The following is a 10,444-nucleotide window of genomic DNA, read 5'->3' on the forward strand; positions in this document are numbered from 1 at the left end:
CAGCTCATTTGACAGAAGAAATTGAAGCAAACAGGGACGAGTGACTTGCCCAGGGTCACACAGTCAGACAGTAAGTGTCTGAGGCCAGACGTCAGTTCATGAAGATGAGTTTTCCTGACTCCAAGCCCAGTGCTCTATCCACTGCAGCGCCACCTAGTTGATCTCAGCCAATGCACCTCCCCGGTCTGTGCCTCAGTGCCCTCAATAATTCCATCAAACGAGCCAGTTGGACTGAATGCCCTTTAAAAGCCCTTTCTGTTTGCCTTTTCTGTCTCTGAAGGTCTTGAGATGTCTTCTGGCCCTCACATTAGAGGTTTTCAAGTCTCTCTCACCTCTAACCTTCCCTGGTTCAGAGATTCTAAGATTCCTTCCAGCTCTACCATTGGGGGTTTTAAGGCCCTTTTCCAACTGCAACATCCAGATTAATTCTAAGCTCCCTTCCACTTCAGCCTTGCTGTATTTGCAGATGCCCCCTCCCTCCTCCCCAGCTCTGACATTCTCTGGCTCCAATATACCTCCCCAGGTTATTACTGGATGGTAGCAATTAGTGTTTTCACAAGTTCCCCACGAACCTAAACAAAGCGATCTCGGCTCAGGGCTGAAGTGACTGAGGGCCCTTCACTGGTCCTAAAAGCAAAGACTCCAAAGCCTCCCATTCACCAAGCTATGGCCTGAATGCTGGCCCAATTGGTTGGCATTTTTTTACAAGTGTTTTAAAAATGCAATACCAAATTGGGTGCCATTTTCAAATAAGCCATTTTGACTACTTTAGAGGGTTGTGACTCCAGCTGGAGACACTTAACTACAGAGACTATTTACAACCCCCTCCCCCCACCTCCCCCTTCAGGGCTGGCCATTAGCTCTTTGAAGGAAATCCAGGCCCATGCATGAGGCTATGCTTTTTTATAAGTGCTTGATTGAGGAATTAAGGCCACAATGAGATATGGCGATCCAACTGTGTCTTTCTAATTGCTTTCTGGGTTTAGGAGAAGCTTTACTGACTCTTTGTGGCTCTATCTAGTTTGCTCTCTTTGCCCACTGGGTTGATTTTTACTTGATTCATATCCATGGGGACCCAGAAATGCCTTTGATTAAGAGCTGTTTGTTTCCTACAGATCTATATTTGACATGGTTGATTTTTCAGACTTACTCTTCAATGCATAACCCATCCCTGTTCACTTGGGAAACAGTGGCCCGGGATTCTCCCTGCTAATTTCAACAGGGTTAGACTTAGAAGGAACTCTTTAGAAAGACTGAAAGAGATTTGAGTTTTGATGACTGAGGTAGGGAGTGAAAAATATTGAAATGAAAGGACAGAAAATTATTTTTCAATGACAGGTGAGCAGTATTGTACAGGCTTATTGGCCTGGTAAACAAAAGCTTGAGGGGGAGAGAGAAGGAGAGATGTGGGCATTTACCCATGTAATTCCCAAGTATTGAGATCCCACACTTTCATTAGCCTTACCTGCCAAGCCCCTAACCAGGGAATATGTGGTACCACCTATTGGCAAGTAGCCAAAAGGGACACTGGGACAAAAGTGGCAGCTGTACTGGATTTGGAGTGAGAGGCCATGGGTTTGAATCTTCACTCTGTCCCCTTACTACCTCTATGACCTTGAGCAAGTGACTTTCCTGCCCCCTCCCGTCTCAGTTTCCCCTTCTGTAGAATGAGGGGGTTTGACTAGATGGCTTCTGAGATCCCTTCCAGCTCTCATCTAGGATATCTAATCCTCATTTAGCAATCTCCACTCCAAGCTGAAAACTGATAAGGAGGCCAGGGTTTAGCCTCAGAGCACATCTGGTGAAAATAAACAAAGCTTAACTATCTATAATGTGTTAAGGTTGGCATCCTGTACCTCATTTGAACCTCACAATAACCCAGTGATGGAAATGTCAGGAGAATACCCATTCTCCAGTTTCTACAAAGCTAGAAGCTTTCATTTGACTGACAAGGAAACTGAGACCCAGAAACCCTGACTTGCCCAGGGTATCAAAGGAAAGATTTGAACTGAGGTCCTCCTGACTTCAAGAACATCACTCCATTAGAGCAGGGCATCTTCACCTTTGGAGGGTCCTGGATCCCTTGGGCAGTCAGCCTGGTGAGGCCTATGGACCCCTTCTCAGAATAAGGTTTGCAAGGGCAAAAAATAAAATACATGAGCATGCAAAGGAAATCAATTATATTGAAATAAAGATATATAGATACAGAACTTGATATACGTATATATATATATGTACATATATATATATACGTGTGTGTGTATGTGCATATATATAATTATACACACACACACACACACACACACACACACACACACCACAGCAAGTTCCCAGAGGTCCTGAAATGTATCCATGGCTGCCAGATCCCCTGCCCTTTAGAGGGGGCTGGGTGGCCTGGGTGTTGGACCAAGAAGATCTGAGTTTCAATCCTGATTCTGGCATTTAATAGCTACCGGGTGCCTCTCCCTATGTGCAAGACGGAGATAATCATAGTAGCACTTTCTCTGTTACAAGGATCGAATGAGAAAATACCATGGAAAGTGCTTTCCAAACCTTGTTAAAGCCCAATATTGTTTTTGTTGTTCCTGGGCTTCTTCCTTATGAGTATTTAACGGGGTCCCAAAGTATCGTTGAGAAACAATTCATTGGAAAAGGGCTTCCAGGCTAACAAAGATGTCCAGAGTCAGGAGAAGGGAGACTGCCCCCTCCTCCCTTCATCCCGTCCCCCCCACCTAACTCCCCTCAGCTTCTCAGACTTGTGAGTCTGCTCCCCCCACCCCTCCCCAAAGAAGCTGGAGTCAGGGTCCTGCATTTCCTCCATGGGCTCATGAGTTTGGCTTTGGTTAGGGGGGTCAAGGGCAGGGCTAAAGAAGGTTAGAATGAAAGCCGTAGTGCTGGCCTCAGACTTAGGAGACCTGAGAGGATTCTGCTCCCCACTCTACTACTCTCTCCCTAGCCTTGGGACCTTGAGCCAGTCCTTTTCCCTCTGGGGCTTCAGGTTCCCCATCTGGAAAGGGAAGGGGCTGGGCTAGATGAGTTTACCAGGCTTTCCCTGGCTACCAAGCAAGGCTCTCCAATAGGAGTAGAGCAGAACCCCCAGGGCTGTGAATCTACCAGGTGGCTCTGTTTGTTTTCTTCCCTCAAAAAAATGCCTGGGCTCCCTGCTCAGATTTTTCCAGGAGGAGCCTTTCACCAGCTCTCAGCACACTTTGCTTTGGGATATCACTGTCTGCGTGTAGCACACACCCCTCTTCGAGGCCCAGTGGGGGGAGCAGGGTCATAGCTCTAGAGCTGGAAGGGCCCTCATTTTTCAGAGGAGGAAACTGAGGCCCAGGGAAATAAAGTGCCTTGCCCAAGGTCACCCTTAGCATCCTAGTTCAGAGGCCATCTAAGCAAGGTCACATGGGTAATCAGTATTCCAGGCACAATTTGAACCCAGCTCTTCCTCCGGCCCTTCTATGGCTCTGATCATCTCTGTGCTCCCAAGGGTGAGCAGTGGCTCAGTAAGTGCTGCAGGGTTGGAAGTCCTACTCTAGCCAAAAGTGCTAATGAAGATTTTCAGTACTTCAGCAAACAACTCTTCCCTGCTTCCCTGCCCAGGCTGAGCTTGGCATAATGAGGCCCTTTAGGGTTTTATGGCAGAGCCGATGTGAGATAGTGGGCCAGCCTCTGAATTCAGATTCAAAAGCCTTGGGTTTGAAACTTAGTTCTGCCACTCACTGCGAGACCTTGGGTATGTCATTTCCCTTTTCTGAGTCTCCATTTCCTTCTCTGTAAAATGAGTCAGGGGGGGTGCGGTTACTAAGTGATTGTGAAGGTCTCTTCTGGTACTGTTATATTGTGAATTGCTGCTAAGTGTTGCTCAGGCCAAAAGTATTTTCCTATCTGCCTGAGGGGCAGCTGTGGTGAGAAGAGAAGAATATCAGATTTGAAATATGAGGTCTTGACTTCCAACCTCAGGAGTCACTGAGTAAGGTGACCTTGGAGAACTCTCTTCCCTTCTCCCCTGTAATAGTAATAGTCAACATTAACATAGGGCTTCAAGGTTTGCAAAGCATTTTGCATATCCTGGGAGCCCCCAAAGTCTTAATGCATTTGTAGACTATTCAATGCCCCGGATAATTGAATTTGATCCTTACAACGACTGTACAATGAAGGTCCCTTTCAGTTCTGATCCTATGATCCTATGAACTCCGTTATCTCAAAGGTTTTTTAAGTTCCAAATTCCGTGTTCCTGCAAAGATTGATTGCTGAATCAAGCGAGCTGTTTTTTGAGTAACACTGCTGTAAGCTTTTCTCAGACAATATTTGCCAAGGGTGGGAGGTAGAGTGCGAAGGGGGTGGCTAAGGCTGGCTGGGGGTGATGGCAATCCCAGAGACACAGGAGCACCTCCCTCTGATCTCAGGGCACCCCTGAGGAGCTGGGCAAATGTTCAAGTGTGAAAGTTCCCAGCCCGCCCTGCTCCTTTCTCTGGGGCAGGGCTGAGTTGTCAAAGCCGCTCTCAAGATGGGGGTGATGTTCTCCGTGGAACCAAGAAGGGTCAAAGAGTGCAGGTCCTCCCAGCAGCCTCTGGTCAGGGGCCATCTGGGGGAGGAGCGGCTCTGCCTTGGGAACCCCCCTCTGAGCCACATCCCTTTGTTTGGACAGGGGATGTATTAGAGCCCTCAGAAGCTCAGGAAACTGGGTGGGTTTTTTCCCATTCTCAGTAGGCTGCATGAGGCAGGCACAATGCTCTCAGGCAGGCCCCCTGCAAGCCAATTAATTAGATGGAGGTTTACAAGGCTCTCTTCATTCCTGGGGGATCCTCCTCTAGTCCCCCCAAGTACACAGCACAAGAGTGTCAGCTCCGGCTGGAAGAGCCAGGAGCCCCAGGCTCAGCTGTGCCACCTGGCTTAGGCCAGGCTTCTAACCTAGCGAACCTTCTTCCAGCGTGGCATAAATTACCAGGGCCTCAATGGAACTTTCATTTGGACAGCAAAAGAACCTGAATTTCCATCACTTTGTCACATCCCTACCACAACCAAGGGAGGCAGGCAGCCCCATTTTACAGATTCAAAAACTGAGGCCCAGTGTTAGATGACTCCTCCAAGATCACATAGCTAATCGGTGGCAGGGCTGGGACCGAAATGCTGTTCTAACTCTCATTCTAATGCTCCTCTCAATAAAAGCCACAACAACAACCACAATAATAATCTGAAGACTTCATATGTGTTTTGGCCTTTTAAAAAACTAAAGAGCGCTATCTGTTACAGGGGAAAGATGTCTGAACTTGGAGGCAGGACTGGATTCATTTACTGGCAATGGGACTCCAGAAAAGGTGACTTCTCTGGACCTCAGTTTCATCTCTGAGATGGGAAGCATATGAACTGGAAAGGGCCTAAGAGGTCACCTAGGGTGACTCATTTTAGAGAGTAGGAAAGCTGATTAGCCCATGGCCACACTGCTAACCAATTCCAAAGGCAGGGTTCAAATCTCATTACAAATGAAGCACACAATCCAATCCTCTCTCAGAGCTGGTTTGAGGACATATAAATATACCAAGGATTTATGATAAGGGTAGAAATGTCCCATGAGAGAAGGAGGGAGAGAAGGAGGGAGGAAGGGAGGGAGGAAAGGAGGGAGGAAAAGAGAAGGAAGGGAGGAAGGAAGGGAGAAAGGATGAAAGGGAGAAAGGATGGATGGGAGGGAGGAAGGGAGGAAAGAAGGGAGGGAGGAAGGAAGGAGGGAAGAGAGGGAGAGAGGGAGGAAGGAAACAAGCACTTATTAAATGACTACTATGGTGCCAGGCATTGTGCTAGGTGCTTGCTTTATAAATATCATCTCATTTGGTCCTCACAACAACCCTGAGAGGTAGGTGCTCTTATGATCTCCATTTTACAATTGAGGAAACTGGGGAAGACAGAAGTGAAGTGACTTACCCAGGCTCACACAGCTAGTAAGTGTCTGAGGCAGGATTTGAATTCGAGTCTTCCTGATTCCTGGCTGGTGCTCTAACTACTGAGCCACGTGGGTCTCGTGGGCATTCCTCTATCAATGCAGAAAAGTTGGTACAGAGGCAGTGTACTACACGGCACTATACTATGCTGTAATATAATACAGAGAAAGAGTACTGACTCTGGATTCAGAGGACTGGGGTTCAAATCCTGTCCTGCTGTGTGTGACCTTATGCAAATCATTTCTTCTCTCTGGCCCTCAGTTTCCCTATCTGTAAAAAGAAGAGGTTGTCTCTGAAGTCCCTTCTGACTCAAATCTGCGATCCAATGACTTCGTTTGCTCCAGACCCCAGGAGCAAACATTTCAGAAAAGGTCCTGATACCCCCTGCTAGCTGAAAAAAAAACTCGGTTCCCCTTAGAGACAACTCTTCCCACTTCTGCCTTTTGTGGGCCTCTGCCTGAAGTTCATTTCTAGTTTAGGCAAAATCCACACACAACCTCCTGCCTGGTCACAATTAATCCAGCCTCTGAGACAACTCAGTCGTGTGGATGGTGGCAACATGGGGCACCTCCCAAGGCCTGGCATTAAGAAGCTCACTTCAGGGTGTCACAAATTAGCCTGGCCTAGAGAAATGGGTCAGGAGAATGAAAGAACCACAGATTAAGAGTCTCAGAGCTGAAAAGGAGCTCAGTGGCTCTCTGTCCAACCTAGGAGTGAACAGAAACTTCTCCCCACCACCAACATCACCAGGAAGCAGCCATCTATGCTTGAATATTACCAAAGATAGGGAGTTCATTACCTATCAATACAACATCAGCTTAGCTTTTAAAACACCATTAGCTTTTAGGATATTTTAAGCTTGTATTGAATGGAAATTTGCCTCCCTAAAACTTTCAGAAACTGATTCTGGTTCTGCCCTCTGGAGCCAAGCAGAACAAGGCCCATTTCTTCTTCCACATGCCTGCCCCTCATATACTTTAAGCTGTCCTGTGTGCCACACCCTAGGCTAAACAGCCTCAGCTCCTTTAACCAATTGTATGCCATGCTTTAAAGTCCCTCTGTAAAGGTGCTGAACTTGTCAAATATCACGCCTAAGATGGGTGCCCATAACTGGACAAAGTGCAGCTCCAGGTATGGCCTGACCATGGCAAAAGACAAGAAGACACCCACCTACTTTGCTCTTAATGAAGCCTAAGATCACTTTAACATTTTGGGCTGCCACCTTAAACTGATGACTCAAACAGAGCTTGCAGGTCACAACAGTCCCTAGGTATTTTTCATAAACAAATGTTTATTATTATCTATGGCGTGCAAGGTAAAATTAACTGCTTTCTAACCATATCTTCCCCCTGACCCAATCTGTGCTTCTGCAATTGATTTCTTTTCTTCCATTGACAGGACTTTACATTGATTTATAGCTATTCAATTTCATATTGTTAGCTTCAGCCCATCACTTTAGCCTATCAAGAGCTCTTTAGATTCCAATTCTGTGAGGGCCAGTCAATGAACCAGTTGGAAGCCCACATAACTGGGCTATAACCCAGTCCTCATCTTACCATCTTGTCCACATGAATATCATGAGAAATGCTGTGAGATTACTTCCTAAAATCCTGTTATACTATGACCATGATCTAGTAACCCTGTGCTAAAAAAAGAAATGAGGATAGTTTGGCATGATTTGTTCTTAATGAACCCACAATGGCTCCTAGTGATCACTTCCCCCTTTCCAAGGACTTGCAGGCCATTCCTTGAATAATTCTAGACTTCTGTGAGTTGTATTTGAAAATGGCAACAATTGCTCTTTTCCAATCCCATGGCATCTCTGCTCTGCACCATGACTCTTCACAGATCCCTCACTACAGCCCAACAATCACATTTGCAAGTTCTTTCAGTACCCTGGAATGTAGTTTCTCTGGGCCTGGGGACTCACTGAGAGAAGCTAGATGTTGTCCTACTTATGTTGCCTGTTAATTCCCTGTTAACTGTTTTTGTTCGAGCTTTCCCAGTAGGAATGCCATTCTTTTGGAATGAAAAAAACAGAAGCAAAATGGGAGGTGGATCATCCTGTTTTCTCTCTGTCCTCTCTTATCTCCTGATTCATGCCAAGCAGGGGGGACGCCCCCTTCCTTAATCTTCTTCTTCCCCCCAATGTGGCTAAGAGAGTCTTTTGTTCAAAAAATGCAACCATTTCTTCCCAGTTTCAGCTCACACTGAGCTTTGACAAACTTCCTGACTATTTTTTACAGGGTCTTGCCATTCTTTTGTATTCATCCTCAGTTACCTGCTCTTGCATCCATCTCCTGTATATACCCTTTTCAAATCTCACTTTGTCAGTGACCTCTCTATTCAGCTACATCCATCGTTTTAAACATTTTCCTCCTTCCCTTCCTCATCTAAATCAATTGGGACTATGTCACTAGAATTTGATTTGGGAGAGTCTATCTCTCTTGAGCCAACTACTCCCTCAGAGTCTCAGGCTGCGAGATACTCCCATCTTGGAGCCTTCTTTAATCTTTCCCCTGAAGTCTAAGTCCCATTTCAGACTAGACCTGGCTTTAGTCCAGGGTGATACCAGTCAGCCCCTCATCAGGACTGTCATTTCTCCTTCTTCAACCAGCTATTCCTTATTGGGGCAGAATGAGGCCCAGAAGAGCAGTAGCTCTCATTACCTCCTTTGTCCTCAGAAAGAAGAAAGTATCAATAAGGCAAGGCTATCATTCATCACTAGCCTGCTTTTAGCAGGGGAAAGGAGGCCTGTGTGAGCAGTGCCAGGCACACAATGAACACTTCCCAAATGCTCACCGACTGGAGACCATTGGCCTGAGCAGACAGCCTTCCTCCAGCTAGTCCAGCATCCTGTTGTACTCTTGGGTCGTGATATCACCTCTGCTTTCCCCTCCTGGGATCCTTATTCAAATCTCTACCACAGCTCCCCCTTGCATTCCTAGTGGACGTGTCCCTCTCTCCCACACCTCCTTGTGCCTAATCTGCTCCTCTTTAACAAGGTTTGGTCACTTCCTGCTGTGTTATCCTCATGAGTCACACCCCATCAAGTCCAAGTTTGCCTTATTGCGCAAATCCCGTAAATGGGTATTGGCATCTGACCCTACCAATGTCATTGCCACCTCTTGGTAGTCATTGCGTCCTAGAAACTATTGTGTCTGCCTATCATTCTTCTTCCAGATACCTTGTTCAGTGACTTTATCTAAGACTTTAGTGCTTCCTCTCAATTTTTGGTTTAAAACCTCCTTAACCAGCTCAGCTAGGGTCCTCACAAATCCATTCTTCCTGGCCCTCATGAATTGTACTCCATCCCTACCCAAGAACTCACTATTACCGAATCTTACACTGGGGTCCAGAAAGGCAAATCCCGTTCTCAGACACCATCTTTTTAGCCAGCTGTTCACTTCTCATATCCTGCGGGGTTTTGCTCCTTTTCTAAAGTGTCTACTGCCAATCAGCAGAGCAGTGCCAAAACCCCACCTAAACCCTTAAATCCTTCCGTTTGCTACACAGGACTTCCTAATCCCTACAGATTTTTCCCAGGCTCGCTCTGGTAATATAATTTGTTTCCACATGCATTACCTTGCTACTCCAACAATGATAGCATAACAAAATCGTAGGATCTTAGAACTGGAATGAAACCTTAAAGGTCATTTAGCCCAGGGAGCTCAAGGGGCCGCTTGGAGCAGTTCAAGGTATGTAGTATAGCTTTTCCCCCCAATCTTCAAATGAATACATAATTGAATTAACAAGGCTTGGGGAAGAGGAATCATGATAAAGGCAGTAGTAGTACAAAGAGAGGAGGGCTATAAACTGAAATTCAAACCACAAGTTTCTTTGCATTTGAGAGGACTGATTGGGGAGCCCAAGCTGTACCTGAAACATGAGCCCTCTCTACTGCCTCCCTAACAAATGGTAATCCAGTTTCTACTTGAGGACCACCAATGGTGGGGGACTCTCTAGCAATTCCAGCCGGTTGATTTCATGCCAGTTCCCCACCAACACCCTTCAGTTTGAGACACTATCATCTAGATGCTTCAGAATTGAGTTGATTACAGCTTGAAAATAACTCAGAAAGAAGGCAAATAAATCTCATTAAAAACACAAATGAGGTGTTCCCAAATACTCAATGTCAACACCTGAGTCACGACAACATCTCCTTTTCCAACATTTTCACCTAGCTTCCCTCTTTTTATTTTTGTTGCTCTAAGACTGCTGTGTTCTAAAGAGGAAAGATTTTATTTTGGGGGATAAATTGATCAAGACTGCCACCTATTATCACTTGGCAGAAATGTCCAAAATAGAGCAGCCTTTGCTGTCTGTAGTCTATTCCAGCAGGCCTGTAGGCTGATGTGGTCGTTTGGGTACCAGGACATGGGGGTGCTTACCTGGGGATGGGAGAGGGTGGGGTGGTCATCTGATGAGCTCAACTGGAAAAGAGATTCCATGCACCTATTTTACTTCCTTTAACGTATGTAAGGATGTAGGGACAGATATTAATAAAG

This window comes from Trichosurus vulpecula, chromosome X (genome assembly GCF_011100635.1).
Source record: "Trichosurus vulpecula isolate mTriVul1 chromosome X, mTriVul1.pri, whole genome shotgun sequence".
Classification (NCBI taxonomy): domain Eukaryota; kingdom Metazoa; phylum Chordata; class Mammalia; order Diprotodontia; family Phalangeridae; genus Trichosurus; species Trichosurus vulpecula.